This window comes from Anopheles gambiae (genome assembly GCF_943734735.2).
Source record: "Anopheles gambiae chromosome X unlocalized genomic scaffold, idAnoGambNW_F1_1 X_unloc_1, whole genome shotgun sequence".
NCBI classification, from domain to species: Eukaryota; Metazoa; Arthropoda; class Insecta; order Diptera; family Culicidae; genus Anopheles; species Anopheles gambiae.
This window is the reverse complement of record NW_026902553.1, coordinates 1,246,297-1,265,698: the sequence shown is the minus strand read 5'-3', so window position 1 is coordinate 1,265,698 and position 19,402 is coordinate 1,246,297.

Below are 19,402 nucleotides of genomic sequence, written 5' to 3'. Positions count from 1 at the left end.
GCACGCCATATTCAAACTTATAAGCGGCGCGTAGTGCCAGTGTGTGTGTGTGCTCATGAATATTAGTGTACCACTCCGGATACAAACTGCGTATCATTAAGTGAGTATTCTGTGCGCGCCATATTCAAACTTATAAGCGGCGCGTCGTGTCAGTGTGTGTGTGTGCTCATAAATATTTGTGTACCACTCCGGATACAAACCGCATATCATTAAGTGTGTATTCTGTGCACGCCATATTCAAACTTATAAGCGGCGCGTAGTGCCAGTGTGTGTGTGCTTATGTATAATAGTGTACCACTCCGGATACAAACCGCATATCATTAAGTGTGTATTCTGTGCGCGCCATATTCAAACTAATAAGCGGCGCGTAGCTCTAGTGTGTATGTGTGCTCAAAAATATTAGTATACCACTCCGGATACAAACCGCATATCATTCAGTGTGTATTCTGTGCACGCCATATTCAAACCAATAAGCGGCGCGTAGTGCCAGTGTGTGTGTGTGCTCATGTATATTAGTGTACCACTCCGGATACAAACTGCATATCATTAAGTGTGTATTCTTTGCACGCCATATTCAAACCAATAAGCGGCGCGTAGTGCCAGTGTGTGTGTGTGCTCATGTATATTAGTGTACCACTCCGGATACAAACTGCATATCATTAAGTGTGTATTCTGTGCGCGCCATATTCAAACTTATAAGCGGCGCGTAGTGCCAGTGTGTGTGTGTGCTCATAAATATTTGTGTACCACTCCGGATACAAACTGCATATCATTAAGTGTGTATTCTGTGCGCGCCATATTCAAACTTATAAGCGGCGCGTAGCGCTAGTGTGTATGTGTACTCAAAAATATTAGTGTACCACTCCGGATACAAACTGCATATCATTCAGTGTGTATTCTGTGCACGCCATATTCAAACCAATAAGCGGCGCGTAGTGCCAGTGTGTGTATGTGTGCTCATGTATATTAGTGTACCACTCCGGATACAAACCGCATATCATTCAGTGTGTATTCTGTGCACGCCATATTCAAACCAATAAGCGGCGCGTAGTGCCAGTGTGTGTGTGCTCATGAATAATAGTGTATCACTCCGGATACAAACCGCATATCATTCAGTGTGTATTCTGTGCACGCCATATTCAAACTTATAAGCGGCACGTAGTGCCAGTGTGTGAATGTGTGCTCATAAATATTAGTGTACCACTCCGGATACAAACTGCATATCATTAAGTGTGTATTCTGTGCGCGTCATATTGAAAATTATAAGCAGCGCGTAGTGTAAGTGTGTGTGTGTGTGCTCATAAATAAAAGTGTACAGTATCGGACAGAAAGATAGGGCATTGGTTTTTTAACGCACCGTGCACCCGTTGGGCCAAGTTTATGTGTGGTTTGTATGTGCTTGTGTTTGTGTGTGTGTGTATGTGTGTGTATGTGTGTTTGTGTGTGTGTGTGTGTGTGTGTGTGTGTGTGTGTATGTGTGTGTGCATGTGTGTGTGTGTGTGGATGTATGTTTGAATGTGTATTGATGTGTGTGCTTGTTTCACAAGTAGGTCGTTTCGGATAGATTTGTAAGTAGTTTTTTGGTGTTTTGGGTTAAATTTTTGGTGTGATAAGCAGGACTACCGCCCTCGCGATCAGTGTGTTTTCGATATATTAACAATTTTACGGTCTTCTTTCGCCGTGGTCTTCTGAGGACGTCCGGTTGACTTGCGCGTTTCGGTTGTCCAAGCGCGTTTCAGTTGTCTAAGCACGTGCGCGATCGTTCCATTACGAACTCGATCCTTTTGCGCTTAATGCCAGCAGCAGCCATTCGCTTTTACATATGGCGCTGATGATCGGTACAACGTTTACCTCGACCCATTGTTACTAACATTGCTTGCTTGGACCGTCAAGAACGCGCTGGTTAAAAACTTGGACACGGCTGATCCCGTGCTCTGCCTGCGTTCTACTTCTATACGCGATGAATTACATCGTTTTGAAGCAGCGAAAACATCGCATGGATAAAAACTATCAACGAGTACGCGAGTAAGCGTCTTCCCTTCAAAATCGAGAAAAGAATACTGCCGCGCTCATGAAACAAAACGCCCATTGAAAAGAATAACTGCGCGCCAGCTCAATGCACGCACAAAGTTTACCATTCGCACACAACGTGCAACGCAGAGATGCACGAAGGCCTTTCAATGGCGTGCACTGGAGAAACACCTGTGAGGGAATGCCGAGTTCATTGCTATTGTGCGCGTGTCCATTTCGCACCGGTGTCGCATTCACATTCATGAAACAGCACACCTGCGTTTTCGTCCGAGGAACAAGCGCTGCTGTCGATGCAAACTTTAGTTTTTATCCAAGTGTAAACGCACAATGTTTCACATGATAACACACATAATAAGAATAATTTCAACGCAATATGACATCATCGCAAGCTATGTTTTTCAGACACAAACCCGCGCACTTGCTAATACACATTAAAAAGCACACTCTCTTTCTACTACCACACACACACATACACACACACACTCACACACACATACACACACATACACACACACAAACACAAGTAACGTGGCAAAACAAGTGCACGGTGCATTGAAAAAAAAGGGTCCTATCTTAATGTCCGATACTGTACCACTCCGGATACAAACCGCATATCATTAAGTGTGTATTCTGTGCACGCCATATTCAAACTAATAAGCGGCGCATAGTGCTAGTGTGTATGTGTGCTCAATAATATTGGTGTACCACTCCGGATACAAACTGCATATCATTAAGTGTGTATTCTGTGCGCGCCATATTCAAACTTATAAGCGGCACGTAGTGCCAGCGTGTGTGTGCTCATGAATAATAGTGTACCACTCCGGATACAAACCGCATATCATTCAGTGTGTATTCTGTGCGCGCCATATTCAAACTAATAAGCGGCGCATAGTGCTAGTGTGTATGTGTGCTCATGAATATTAGTGTACCACTCCGGATACAAACTGCAAATCATTAAGTGTGTATTCTGTGCGCGCCATATTCAAACTTATAAGCGGCGCGTAGCGCTAGAGTGTATGTGTACTCATAAATATTAGTGTACCACTCCGGATACAAACCGCATATCATTAAGTGTGTATTCTGTGCGCGCCATATTCAAACTAATAAGTGGCGCATAGTGCTAGTGTGTATGTGTGCTCATGAATAATAGTGTACCACTCCGGATACAAACCGCATATCATTGAGACTGTATTCTGTGCGCGCCATATTCAAACCAATAAGCGGCGCGTAGTGCCAGTGTGTATGTGTGCTCATGAATAATAGTGTACCACTCCGGATACAAACCGCATATCATTCAGTGTGTATTCTGTGCGCGCCATATTCAAACTAATAAGCGGCGCGTAGTGCCAGTGTGTGTGTGTGCTCATGAATATTAGTGTACCACTCCGGATACAAACTGCATATCATTCAGTGTGTATTCTGTGCACGCCATATTCAAACCAATAAGCGGCGCGTAGTGCCAGTGTGTGTGTGTGCTCATAAATATTTGTGTACCACTCCGGATACAAACTGCATATCATTAAGTGTGTATTCTGTGCACGCCATATTCAAACCAATAAGCGGCGCGTAGTGCCAGTGTGTATGTGTGCTCATGAATAATCGTGTACCACTCCGGATACAAACTGCATATCATTAAGTGTGTATTCTGTGCGCGCCATATTGAAATTTATAAGCGGCGCGTAGTGCCAGTGTGTGTGTGTGCTCATAAATATTTGTGTACCACTCCGGATACAAACTGCATATCATTAAGTGTGTATTCTGTGTGCGCCATATTCAAACTAATAAGCGGCACGTAGTGCCAGTGTGTATGTGTGCTCATGAATAATTGTGTGCCACTCCGGATACAAACTGCATATCATTAAGTGTGTATTCTGTGCACGCCATATTCAAACTAATAAGCGGCCCGTAGCGCTAGTGTGTGAATGTGTGCTTATGATAAAAAGTGTACAACTCCGGATACAAACCGCATATCATTCAGTGTGTATTCTGTGCACGCCATATTCAAACCAATAAGCGGCGCGTAGTGCCAGTGTGTGTGTGTGTGCTCATAAATATTTGTGTACCACTCCGGATACAAACCGCATATCATTAAGTGTGTATTCTGTGCACGCCATATTCAAACTTATAAGCGGCGCGTAGTGCCAGTGTGTGTGTATGCTCATAAATATTTGTGTACCACTCCGGATACAAACTGCATATCATTAAGTGTGTATTCTGTGTGCGCCATATTCAAACTAATAAGCGGCGCGTAGCTCTAGTGTGTATGTGTGCTCATGAATAATTGTGTACCACTCCGGATACAAACCGCATATCATTCAGTGTGTATTCTGTGCACGCCATATTCAAACCAATAAGCGGCGCGTAGTGCTAGTGTGTGTGTGTGCTCATGAATATAAGTGTACCACTCCGGATACAAACTGCATATCATTAAGTGTGTATTCTGTGCGCGCCATATTGAAATTTATAAGCGGCGCGTAGTGCCAGTGTGTGTGTATGCTCATAAATATTTGTGTACCACTCCGGATACAAACTGCATATCATTAAGTGTGTATTCTGTGCACGCCATATTCAAACTAATAAGCGGCGCGTAGTGCCAGTGTGTGTGTGTGCTCATAAATATTTGTGTACCACTCCGGAAACAAACTGCATATCATTAAGTGTGTATTCTGTGCACGCCATATTCAAACCAATAAGCGGCTCGTAGTGCCAGTGTGTGTGTGTGTGTGTGTGTGTGTTTGCTCATGAATAATAGTGTATCACTCCGGATACAAACTGCATATCATTAAGTGTGTATTCTGTGCACGCCATATTCAAACTAATAAGCGGCGCGTAGTGCCAGTGTGTGTGTGTGCTCATAAATATTTGTGTGCCACTCCGGATACAAACTGCATATCATTAAGTGTGTATTCTGTGCACGCCATATTCAAACCAATTAGCGGCTCGTAGTGCTAGTGTGTATGTGTGCTCATGAATAATTGTGTACCACTCCGGATACAAACTGCATATCATTAAGTGTGTATTCTGTGCGCGCCATATTCAAACCAATAAGCGGCGCGTAGTGCCAGTGTGTGTGTGCTCATGAATAATAGTGTACCACTCCGGATACAAACCGCATATCATTCAGTGTGTATTCTGTGCACGCCATATTCAAACCAATAAGCGGCGCGTAGTGCCAGTGTGTGTGTGTGCTCATAAATATTTGTGTACCAATCTGGATACAAACTGCATATCATTAAGTGTGTATTCTGTGCGCGCCATATTCAAACTAATAAGCGGCCCGTAGCGCTAGTGTGTGAATGTGTGCTTATGATAAAAAGTGTACAACTCCGGATACAAACCGCATATCATTCAGTGTGTATTCTGTGCTCGCCATATTCAAACCAATAAGCGGCGCGTAGTGCCAGTGTGTGTGTGTGCTCATAAATATTTGTGTACCACTCCGGATACAAACTGCATATCATTAAGTGTGTATTCTGTGCACGCCATATTCAAACCAATAAGCGGCTCGTAGTGCTAGTGTGTATGTGTGCTCATGAATAATTGTGTACCACTCCGGATACAAACTGCATATCATTAAGTGTGTATTCTGTGCGCGCCATATTCAAACCAATAAGCGGCGCGTAGCTCTAGTGTGTATGTGTGCTCATGAATAATTGTGTACCACTCCGGATACAAACTGCATATCATTAAGTGTGTATTCTGTGCACGCCATATTCAAACTAATAAGCGGCGCGTAGTGCCAGTGTGTGTGTGTGCTCATAAATATTTGTGTACCACTCCGGATACAAACTGCATATCATTAAGTGTGTATTCTGTGCGCGCCATATTCAAACTAATAAGCGGCCCGTAGCGCTAGTGTGTGAATGTGTGCTTATGATAAAAAGTGTACAACTCCGGATACAAACCGCATATCATTCAGTGTGTATTCTGTGCACGCCATATTCAAACCAATAAGCGGCGCGTAGTGCCAGTGTGTGTGTGTGCTCATGAATATAAGTGTACCACTCCGGATACAAACTGCATATCATTAAGTGTGTATTCTGTGCGCGCCATATTGAAATTTATAAGCGGCGCGTAGTGCCAGTGTGTGTGTATGCTCATAAATATTTGTGTACCACTCCGGATACAAACTGCATATCATTAAGTGTGTATTCTGTGCACGCCATATTCAAACTAATAAGCGGCGCGTAGTGCCAGTGTGTGTGTGTGCTCATAAATATTTGTGTACCACTCCGGAAACAAACTGCATATCATTAAGTGTGTATTCTGTGCACGCCATATTCAAACCAATAAGCGGCTCGTAGTGCTAGTGTGTATGTGTGCTCATGAATAATTGTGTACCACTCCGGATACAAACTGCATATCATTAAGTGTGTATTCTGTGCGCGCCATATTCAAACCAATAAGCGGCTCGTAGTGCCAGTGTGTGTGTGTGCTCATGAATAATAGTGTACCACTCCGGATACAAACCGCATATCATTCAGTGTGTATTCTGTGCACGCCATATTCAAACCAATAAGCGGCGCGTAGTGCTAGTGTGTATGTGTGCTCATGAATAATTGTGTACCACTCCGGATACAAACTGCATATCATTAAGTGTGTATTCTGTGCGCGCCATATTCAAACTAATAAGCGGCGCGTAGCTCTAGTGTGTATGTGTGCTCATAAATATTAGTGTACCACTCCGGATACAAACCGCATATCATTCAGTGTGTATTCTGTGCACGCCATATTCAAACCAATAAGCGGCGCGTAGTGCCAGTGTGTGTGTGTGCTCATAAATATAAGTGTACCACTCCGGATACAAACCGCATATCATTCAGTGTGTATTCTGTGCACGCCATATTCAAACCAATAAGCGGCGCGTAGTGCCAGTGTGTGTGTGTGCTCATAAATATAAGTGTACCACTCCGGATACAAACTGCATATCATTAAGTGTGTATTCTGTGCGCGACATATTGAAATTTATAAGCGGCGCGTAGTGCCAGTGTGTGTGTATGCTCATAAATATTTGTGTACCACTCCGGATACAAACTGCATATCATTAAGTGTGTATTCTGTGCACGCCATATTCAAACTAATAAGCGGCGCGTAGTGCCAGTGTGTGTGTGTGCTCATAAATATTTGTGTACCACTCCGGAAACAAACTGCATATCATTAAGTGTGTATTCTGTGCACGCCATATTCAAACCAATAAGCGGCTCGTAGTGCTAGTGTGTATGTGTGCTCATGAATAATTGTGTACCACTCCGGATACAAACTGCATATCATTAAGTGTGTATTCTGTGCGCGCCATATTCAAACCAATAAGCGGCGCGTAGTGCCAGTGTGTGTGTGCTCATGAATAATAGTGTACCACTCCGGATACAAACCGCATATCATTCAGTGTGTATTCTGTGCACGCCATATTCAAACCAATAAGCGGCGCGTAGTGCCAGTGTGTGTGTGTGCTCATAAATATTTGTGTACCAATCTGGATACAAACTGCATATCATTAAGTGTGTATTCTGTGCGCGCCATATTCAAACTAATAAGCGGCCCGTAGCGCTAGTGTGTGAATGTGTGCTTATGATAAAAAGTGTACAACTCCGGATACAAACCGCATATCATTCAGTGTGTATTCTGTGCACGCCATATTCAAACCAATAAGCGGCGCGTAGTGCCAGTGTGTGTGTGTGCTCATAAATATTTGTGTACCACTCCGGATACAAACTGCATATCATTAAGTGTGTATTCTGTGCACGCCAAATTCAAACCAATAAGCGGCTCGTAGTGCTAGTGTGTATGTGTGCTCATGAATAATTGTGTACCACTCCGGATACAAACTGCATATCATTAAGTGTGTATTCTGTGCGCGCCATATTCAAACCAATAAGCGGCGCGTAGCTCTAGTGTGTATGTGTGCTCATAAATATTAGTGTACCACTCCGGATACAAACCGCATATCATTCAGTGTGTATTCTGTGCACGCCATATTCAAACCAATAAGCGGCGCGTAGTGCTAGTGTGTGTGTGTGCTCATGAATATAAGTGTACCACTCCGGATACAAACTGCATATCATTAAGTGTGTATTCTGTGCACGCCATATTCAAACTAATAAGCGGCGCGTAGTGCCAGTGTGTGTGTGTTCTCATAAATATTTGTGTACCACTCCGGAAACAAACTGCATATCATTAAGTGTGTATTCTGTGCGCGCCATATTCAAACCAATAAGCGGCGCGTAGTGCCAGTGTGTGTGTATGCTCATAAATATTTGTGTACCACTCCGGATACAAACTGCATATCATTAAGTGTGTATTCTGTGCACGCCATATTCAAACTAATAAGCGGCGCGTAGTGCCAGTGTGTGTGTGTGCTCATAAATATTTGTGTACCACTCCGGAAACAAACTGCATATCATTAAGTGTGTATTCTGTGCACGCCATATTCAAACCAATAAGCGGCGCGTAGTGCTAGTGTGTATGTGTGCTCATGAATAATTGTGTACCACTCCGGATACAAACTGCATATCATTCAGTGTGTATTCTGTGCACGCCATATTCAAACCAATAAGCTGCTCGTAGTGCTAGTGTGTATGTGTGCTCATGAATAATTGTGTACCACTCCGGATACAAACTGCATATCATTCAGTGTGTATTCTGTGCACGCCATATTCAAACCAATAAGCGGCTCGTAGTGCTAGTGTGTATGTGTGCTCATGATTAATTGTGTACCACTCCGGATACAAACTGCATATCATTAAGTGTGTATTCTGTGCACGCCATATTCAAACCAATAAGCGGCTCGTAGTGCTAGTGTGTATGTGTGCTCATGAATAATTGTGTACCACTCCGGATACAAACTGCATATCATTAAGTGTGTATTCTGTGCGCGCCATATTCAAACCAATAAGCGGCGCGTAGTGCCAGTGTTTGTGTGTGCTCATAAATATTAGTGTACCACTCCGGATACAAACTGCATATCATTCAGTGTGTATTCTGTGCGCGCCATATTCAAACTTATAAGCGGTACGTAGTGCCAGTGTGTCCGGTATGGCCGGTCTCGTAGTACAGTCGTCAACTCGTACTACTTAATAACATGCCCGTCATGGGTTCAATCCCCAAACAGACCGTGCCGCCATACGTAGGATTGACTATCCTGCTATGGTGGGGAATCAATTAGTCACTGAAAGCCAAGCCCACAAGTGGGTCCTGCCTTGACCGACATCGGTTGTTGAGCCAGAGAAGAAGAAGAAGTGCCAGTGTGTGTGTGTGCTCATAAATATTAGTGTACCACTCCGGATACAAACTGCATATCATTAAGTGTGTATTCTGTGCACGCCATATTCAAACTTATAAGCGGCACGTAGTGCCAGTGTGTGTGTGTGCTCATAAATATTAGTGTACCACTCCGGATACAAACTGCATATCATTAAGTGTGTATTCTGTGCACGCCATATTCAAACTTATAAGCGGCACGTAGTGCCAGTGTGTGAATGTGTGCTCATAAATATTTGTGTACCAATCCGGATACAAACTGCATATCATTAAGTGTGTATTCTGTGCGCGCCATATTCAAACTTATAAGCGGCGCGTAGCGCTAGTGTGTATGGGTACTCAAAAATATTAGTGTACCACTCCGGATACAAACCGCATATCATTCAGTGTGTATTCTGTGCACGCCATATTCAAACTAATAAGCGGTACGTAGTGCCAGTGTGTGAATGTGTGCTCATAAATATTAGTGTACCACTCCGGATACAAACTGCATATCATTAAGTGTGTATTCTGTGCACGCCATATTCAAACTAATAAGCGGCGCGTAGTGCCAGTGTGTGTGTGTGCTCATGAATATTAGTGTACCACTCCGGATACAAACTGCATATCATTAAGTGTGTATTCTGTGCACGCCATATTCAAACTTATAAGCGGCACGTAGTGCCAGTGTGTAAATGTGTGCTCATTAATATTAGTGTACCACTCCGGATACAAACTGCATATCATTCAGTGTGTATTCTGTGCACGCCATATTCAAACCAATAAGCGGCGCGTAGTGCCAGTGTGTGTGTGTGCTCATGAATATTAGTGTACCACTCCGGATACAAACCGCATATCATTGAGTGTGTATTCTGTGCGCGCCATATTCAAACTAAGAAGCGGCGCATAGTGCTAGTGTGTATGTGTGCTCATGAATAATAGTGTATCACTCCGGATACAAACCGCATATCATTAAGTGTGTATTCTGTGCGCGCCATATTCAAACTAATAAGCGGCGCGTGAATAATAGTGTACCACTCCGGATACAAACTGCATATCATTAAGTGTGTATTCTGTGCGCGCCATATTCAAACTAAGAAGCGGCGCATAGTGCTAGTGTATGTGTGCTCATGAATAATTGTGTACCACTCCGGATACAAACTGCATATCATTAAGTGTGTATTCTGTGCGCGCCATATTCAAACTAAGAAGCGGCGCATAGTGCTAGTGTGTATGTGTGCTCATAAATATTAGTGTACCACTCCGGATACAAACTGCATATCATTAAGTGTGTATTCTGTGCGCGTCATATTGAAAATTTTAAGCAGCGCGTAGTGTAAGTGTGCGTGTGTGTGCTCATAAATAAAAGTGTACCACTCCGGATACAAACCGCATATCATTAAGTGTGTATTCTGTGCGCGCCATATTCAAACTAAGAAGCGGCGCATAGTGCTAGTGTGTATGTGTGCTCATAAATATTAGTGTACCACTCCGGATACAAACTGCATATCATTAAGTGTGTATTCTGTGCGCGTCATATTGAAAATTTTAAGCAGCGCGTAGTGTAAGTGTGCGTGTGTGTGCTCATAAATAAAAGTGTACCACTCCGGATACAAACTGCATATCATTAAGTGTGTATTCTGTGCGCGCCATATTCAAACTAAGAAGCGGCGCATAGTGCTAGTGTGTATGTGTGCTCATAAATATTAGTGTACCACTCCGGATACAAACTGCATATCATTAAGTGTGTATTCTGTGCGCGCCATATTCAAACTAAGAAGCGTCGCGTAGTGCCAGTGTGTGTGTGCTCATGAATAATAGTGTACCACTCCGGATACAAACTGCATATCATTAAGTGTGTATTCTGTGCGCGCCATATTCAAACTAAGAAGCGGCGCATAGTGCTAGTGTGTGTGTGTGCTCATAAATATTAGTGTACCACTCCGGATACAAACTGCATATCATTAAGTGTGTATTCTGTGCGCGTCATATTGAAAATTTTAAGCAGCGCGTAGTGTAAGTGTGCGTGTGTGTGCTCATAAATAAAAGTGTACCACTCCGGATACAAACTGCATATCATTAAGTGTGTATTCTGTGCACGCCATATTCAAACCAATAAGCGGCGCGTAGTGCTAGTGTGTGTGTGTGCTCATGAATATAAGTGTACCACTCCGGATACAAACTGCATATCATTAAGTGTGTATTCTGTGCGCGCCATATTGAAATTTATAAGCGGCGCGTAGTGTAAGTGTGCGTGTGTGTGCTCATAAATAAAAGTGTACCACTCCGGATACAAACTGCATATCATTAAGTGTGTATTCTGTGCGCGCCATATTCAAACTAAGAAGCGGCGCATAGTGCTAGTGTGTATGTGTGCTCATAAATATTAGTGTACCACTCCGGATACAAACTGCATATCATTAAGTGTGTATTCTGTGCGCGCCATATTCAAACTAAGAAGCGTCGCGTAGTGCCAGTGTGTGTGTGTGCTCATAAATATTAGTGTACCACTCCGGATACAAACTGCATATCATTAAGTGTGTATTCTGTGCGCGCCATATTCAAACTTATAAGCGGCGCGTAGCGCTAGAGTGTATGTGTACTCATAAATATTAGTGTACCACTCTGGATACAAACCGCATATCATTCAGTGTGTATTCTGTGCACGCCATATTCAAACCAATAAGCGGCGCGTAGCGCTATAGTGTATGTGTACTCATAAATATTAGTGTACCACTCCGGATACAAACCGCATATCATTGAGTGTGTATTCTGTGCGCGCCATATTCAAACTAATAAGCGGCGCATAGTGCTAGTGTGTATGTGTGCTCAATAATATTGGTGTTCCACTCCGGATACAAACTGCATATCATTAAGTGTGTATTCTGTGCGCGCCATATTCAAACTTATAAGCGGCACGTAGTGCCAGCGTGTGTGTGCTCATGAATAATAGTGTACCACTTCGGATACAAACCGCATATCATTAAGTGTGTATTCTGTGCGCGCCATATTCAAACTAATCAGCGGCGCGTAGTGCCAGTGTGTGTGTGTGCGTGTGTGCTCATAAATATTTGTGTACCACTCCGGAAACAAACTGCATATCATTAAGTGTGTATTCTGTGCGCGCCATATTCAAACCAATAAGCGGCTCGTAGTTCTAGTGTGTATGTGTGCTCATAAATAAAAGTGTACCACTCCGGATACAAACCGCATATCATTAAGTGTGTATTCTGTGCGCGTCATATTGAAAATTATAAGCAGCGCGTAGTGTAAGTGTGTGTGTGTGTGCTCATAAATAAAAGTGTACCACTCCGGATACAAACTGCATATCATTAAGTGTGTATTCTGTGCACGCCATATTCAAACCAATAAGCGGCGCGTAGTGCCAGTGTGTGTGTGTGCTCATGTATATAAGTGTACCACTCCGGATACAAACCGCATATCATTAAGTGTGTATTCTGTGCACGCCATATTCAAACTAATAAGCGGCGCATAGTGCTAGTGTGTATGTGTGCTCATCAATATTAGTGTACCACTCCGGATACAAACTGCATATCATTAAGTGTGTATTCTGTGCGCGCCATATTCAAACTTATAAGCGGCGCGTAGCGCTTGAGTGTATGTGTACTCATAAATATTAGTGTACCACTCTGGATACAAACCGCATATCATTCAGTGTGTATTCTGTGCACGCCATATTCAAACCAATAAGCGGCGCGTAGCGCTATAGTGTATGTGTACTCATAAATATTAGTGTACCACTCCGGATACAAACCGCATATCATTAAGTGTGTATTCTGTGCGCGCCATATTCAAACCAATAAGCGGCGCGTAGTGCCAGTGTGTGTGTGTGTGTTCTCATAAATATTGGTGTACCACTCCGGATACAAACCGCATATCATTAAGTGTGTATTCTGTGCGCGCCATATTCAAACCAATAAGCGGCGCGTAGTGCCAGTGTGTGTGTGCTCATAAATATTGGTGTACCACTTCGGATACAAATCGCATATCATTAAGTGTGTATTCTGTGCGCGCCATATTCAAACTAATAAGCGGCGCATAGCACTAGTGTGTGTGTCCGTGCTCATGAATAATAGTGTACCACTCCGGATACAAACCGCATATCATTAAGTGTGTATTCTGTGCGCGCCAAATTCAAACTAATAAGCGGCGCGTAGCTCTAGGGTGTGTGTGTACTCATAAATATAAGGGTACCGCTCCGGATACAAACCGCATATCATTAAGTGTGTATTCTGTGCGCGCCATATTCAAACCAATAAGCGGTGCGTAGTGCCAGTGTGTGTGTGTACTCATAAATATAAGTGTACCACTCCGGATACAAACCGCATATCATTAAGTGTGTATTCTGTGCGCGCCATATTCAAACTAATAAGCGGCGCGTAGTGCCAGTGTGTGTGTGTGCTCATGAATAATATTGTACCACTCCGGATACAAACCGCATATCATTAAGTGTGTATTCTGTGCGCGCCATATTCAAACTAATAAGCGGCGCGTAGCTCTAGTGTGTGTGTGTGCTCATGAATAATAATGTACCACTCCGGATACAAACCGCATATCATTAAGTGTGTATTCTGTGCGCGCCATACTCAAACTTATAAGCGGCGCAGAGTGCCAGTGTGTGTGTGTGCTCATAAATATTAGTGTACCACTCCGCATACAAGCCGCATATCATTAAGTGTGTATTCTTTGCGCGCCATATTCAAACTAATAAGCGGCGCGTAGTGCCAGTGTGTATGTGTGCTCATGAATAATAGTGTACCACTCCGGATACAAACTGCATATCATTAAGTGTGTATTCTGTGCACGCCATATTCAAACCAATAAGCGGCGCGTAGTGCCAGTGTGTGTGTGTGTGTTTGCTCATGAATAATAATGTACCACTCCGGATACAAACCGCATATCATTAAGTGTGTATTCTGTGCGCGCCATATTCAAACTAATAAGCGGCGCGTAGTGCCAGTGTGTGTGTGTGCTCATAAATATTTGTGTACCACTCCGGATACAAACCGCATATCATTAAGTGTGTATTCTGTGCGCGCCATATTCAAACTAATAAGCGGCGCGTAGCTCTAGTGTGTGTGTGTGCTCATGAATAATAATGTACCACTCCGGATACAAACCGCATATCATTAAGTGTGTATTCTGTGCGCGCCATATTCAAACTAATAAGCGGCGCGTAGTGCCAGTGTGTGTGTGTGCTCATAAATATTTGTGTACCACTCCGGATACAAACCGCATATCATTCATTGTGTATTCTGTGCACGCCATATTCAAACCAATAAGCGGCGCGTAGCTCTAGTGTGTGTGTGTACTCATAAATATAAGTGTACCACTCCGGATACAAACCGCATATCATTAAGTGTGTATTCTGTGCGCGCCATATTCAAACTAATAAGCGGCGCGTAGCTCTAGTGTGTGTGTGTGCTCATGAATAATAATGTACCACTCCGGATACAAACCGCATATCATTAAGTGTGTATTCTGTGCGCGCCATATTCAAACTTATAAGCGGCGCAGAGTGCCAGTGTGTGTGTGTGCTCATAAATATTAGTGTACCACTCCGCATACAAGCCGCATATCATTAAGTGTGTATTCTGTGCGCGCCATATTCAAACTAATAAGCAGCGCGTGGTGTCTGTATGTATGTGTGCGTGTGTGTGCTCATAAATAATAGTGTACCACTCCAGATACAAACCGCATATCATTAAGTGTGTATTCTGTGCACGCCATATTCAAACTTATAAGCAGCGCGTAGTGCCAGTGTTTGAATGTGTGCTCATGAATAATAGTGTACCACTCCGGATACAAACCGCATATCATTGAGTGTGTATTCTGTGCGCGCCATATTAAAACTAATAAGCGGCGCGTAGTGTCTGTGTGTATGTGTGTGTGTGTGCTCATGAATAATAGTGTACCACTCCGGATACAAACTGCATATCATTAAGTGTGTATTCTGTGCGCGCCATATTGAAAATTATAAGCGGCGCGTAGTGTAAGTGTGCGTGTGTGTGCTCATAAATAAAAGTGTACCACTCCGGATACAAACCGCATATCATTGAGTGTGTATTCTGTGCGCGCCATATTCAAACTTATAAGCAGCGCGTAGCGCTAGTGTGAATGTGTGCTCATAAATAATAGTGTACCACTCCAGACACAATCTTCATATCATTGTGTGTGTATTCTGTGCGCGCCATATTCAAACTTATAAGCGGCGCGTAGCGCTAGTGTGTATGTGTACTCATAAATATTAGAGTACCACTCCGGATACAAACCGCATATCATTAAGTGTGTATTCTGTGCGCGCCAAATTAAAACCAATAAGCGGCGTGTAGTGCCAGTGTGTGTGTGTGCTCATGAATAATAGTGTACCACTCCGGATACAAACCGCATATCATTCAGTGTGTATTCTGTGCGCGCCATATTCAAACTAATAAGCGGCGCGTAGCTCTAGTGTGTATGTGTATTCATAAATATTAGTGTACCACTCCGGATACAAACCGCATATCATTCAGTGTGTATTCTGTGCACGCCATATTCAAACCAATAAGCGGCGCGTAGTGCCAGTGTGTGTGTGCTCATGAATAATAGTGTACCACTCCGGATACAAACCGCATATCATTCAGTGTGTATTCTGTGCACGCCATATTCAAACTAATAAGCGGCGCATAGTGCCAGTGTGTGTATGTGTGCTCATGAATAATAGTGTACCACTCCGGATACAAACCGCATATCATTAAGTGTGTATTCTGTGCGCGCCATTGTCAAACTAATAAGCGGCGCGTAGCTCTAGTGTGTATGTGTACTCATAAATATTAGTGTACCACTCCGGATACAAACCGCATATCATTAAGTGTGTATTCTGTGCGCGCCATATTGAAAATTATAAGCGGCGCGTAGTGTAAGTGTGCGTGTGCTCATGAATATTAGTGTACCACTCCGGATACAAACTGCAAATCATTAAGTGTGTATTCTGTGCGCGCCATATTGAAAATTATAAGCAGCGCGTAGTGTAAGTGTGCGTGTGTGTGCTCATAAATAAAAGTGTACCACTCCAGACACAAACTTCATATCATTGTGTGTGTATTCTGTGCGCGCCATTGTCAAACTAATAAGCGGCGCGTAGCTCTAGTGTGTATGTGTACTCATAAATATTAGTGTACCACTCCGGATACAAACCGCATATCATTAAGTGTGTATTCTGTGCGCGCCATATTGAAAATTATAAGCGGCGCGTAGTGTAAGTGTGCGTGTGCTCATGAATATTAGTGTACCACTCCGGATACAAACTGCAAATCATTAAGTGTGTATTCTGTGCGCGCCATATTGAAAATTATAAGCAGCGCGTAGTGTAAGTGTGCGTGTGTGTGCTCATAAATAAAAGTGTACCACTCCAGACACAAACTTCATATCATTGTGTGTGTATTCTGTGCGCGCCATTGTCAAACTAATAAGCGGCGCGTAGCTCTAGTGTGTATGTGTACTCATAAATATTTGTGTACCACTCCGGATACAAACCGCATATCATTAAGTGTGTATTCTGTGCGCGCCATATTGAAAATTAAAAGCAGCGCGTAGTGTCTGTATGTATGTGTGCGTGTGTGTGCTCATAAATAATAGTGTACCACTCCAGATACAAACCGCATATCATTAAGTGTGTATTCTGTGCACGCCATATTCAAACTTATAAGCAGCGCGTAGTGCCAGTGTTTGAATGTGTGCTCATGAATAATAGTGTACCACTCCGGATACAAACCGCATATCATTAAGTGTGTATTCTGTGCGCGCCATATTCAAACTTATCAGCGGCGCATAGTGCCAGTGTGTGTGTGTGCTCATAAATATTAGAGTACCACTCCGGATACAAACCGCATATCATTAGGTGTGTATTCTGTGCGCGCCATATTCAAACTAATTAGCGGCGCGTAGCGCTATTGTGTATGTGTACTTATAAATATTAGTGTACCACTCCGGATACAAACCGCATATCATTGAGTGTGTATTCTGTGCGTGCCATATTCAAACTTATAAGCGGCGCGTAGTGCCAGTGTGTGTGTGTGTGTTTGCTCATGAATAATAGTGTACCACTCCGGATACAAACCGCATATCATTAAGTGTGTATTCTGTGCGCGCCATATTCAAACTTATAAGCAGCGCGTAGCGCTAGTGTGTATGTGTACTTATAAATATTAGTGTACCACTCCGGATACAAACCGCATATCATTGAGTGTGTATTCTGTGCACGCCATATTCAAACTTATAAGCGGCGCGTAGCGCTAGTGTGCATGTGTACTCATAAATATTAGTGTACCACTCCGGATACAAACTGCATATCATTAAGTGTGTATTCTTAACGCGCCATATTCAAACCAATAAGCGGCGCGTAGTGCCAGTGTGAATGTGTGCTCATAAATATTAGAGTACCACTCCGGATACAAACCGCATATCATTAGGTGTGTATTCTGTGCGCGCCATATTCAAACTAATTAGCGGCGCGTAGCGCTATTGTGTATGTGTACTTATAAATATTAGTGTACCACTCCGGATACAAACCGCATATCATTGAGTGTGTATTCTGTGCGTGCCATATTCAAACTTATAAGCGGCGCGTAGTGCCAGTGTGTGTGTGTGTGTTTGCTCATGAATAATAGTGTACCACTCCGGATACAAACCGCATATCATTGAGTGTGTATTCTGTGCGCGCCATATTCAAACTAATAAGCGGCGCGTAGTGCCAGTGTGTGTGTGTGCTCATAAATATTAGTGTACCACTCCGGATACAAACCGCATATCATTGAGTGTGTATTCTGTGCACGCCATATTCAAACTTATAAGCGGCGCGTAGCGCTAGTGTGCATGTGTACTCATAAATATTAGTGTACCACTCCGGATACAAACTGCATATCATTAAGTGTGTATTCTGTGCGCGCCATATTCAAACTTATAAGCAGCGCGTAGTGCCAGTGTGAATGTGTGCTCATAAATATTAGAGTACCACTCCGGATACAAACCGCATATCATTAGGTGTGTATTCTGTGCGCGCCATATTCAAACTAATTAGCGGCGCGTAGCGCTATTGTGTATGTGTACTTATAAATATTAGTGTACCACTCCGGATACAAACCGCATATCATTGAGTGTGTATTCTGTGCGTGCCATATTCAAACTTATAAGCGGCGCGTAGTGCCAGTGTGTGTGTGTGTGTTTGCTCATGAATAATAGTGTACCACTCCGGATACAAACCGCATATCATTGAGTGTGTATTCTGTGCGCGCCATATTCAAACTAATAAGCGGCGCGTAGTGCCAGTGTGTGTGTGTGTGTTTGCTCATAAATATTAGTGTACCACTCCGGATACAAACCGCATATCATTAAGTGTGTATTCTGTGCGCGCCATATTCAAACTTATAAGCGGCGCGTAGTGCCAGTGTGTGTGTGTGTGCTCATAAATAAAAGTGTACCACTCCGGATACAAACCGCATATCATTGAGTGTGTATTCTGTGCGCGCCATATTCAAACTTATAAGCAGCGCGTAGCGCTAGTGTGAATGTGTACTCATAAATATTAGAGTACCACTCCGGATACAAACCGCATATCATTGAGTGTGTATTCTGTGCGCGCCATTGTCAAACTAATAAGCGGCGCGTAGCTCTAGTGTGTATGTGTACTCATAAATATTAGTGTACCACTCCGGATACAAACCGCATATCATTAAGTGTGTATTCTGTGCGCGCCATATTGAAAATTATAAGCGGCGCGTAGTGCCAGTGTGTGTGTGTGTGCTCATGAATAGTAGTGTACCACTCCGGATACAAACCGCATATCATTGAGTGTGTATTCTGTGCGCGCCATTGTCAAACTTATAAGCGGCGCGTAGCTCTAGTGTGTATGTGTACTCATAAATATTAGTGTACCACTCCGGATACAAACCGCATATCATTGAGTGTGTATTCTGTGCGCGCCATATTCAAACTTATAAGCGGCGCGTAGCGCTAGTGTGCATGTGTACTCATAAATATTAGTGTACCACTCCGGATACAAACTGCATATCATTAAGTGTGTATTCTTAGCGCGCCATATTCAAACCAATAAGCGGCGCGTAGTGCCAGTGTGTGT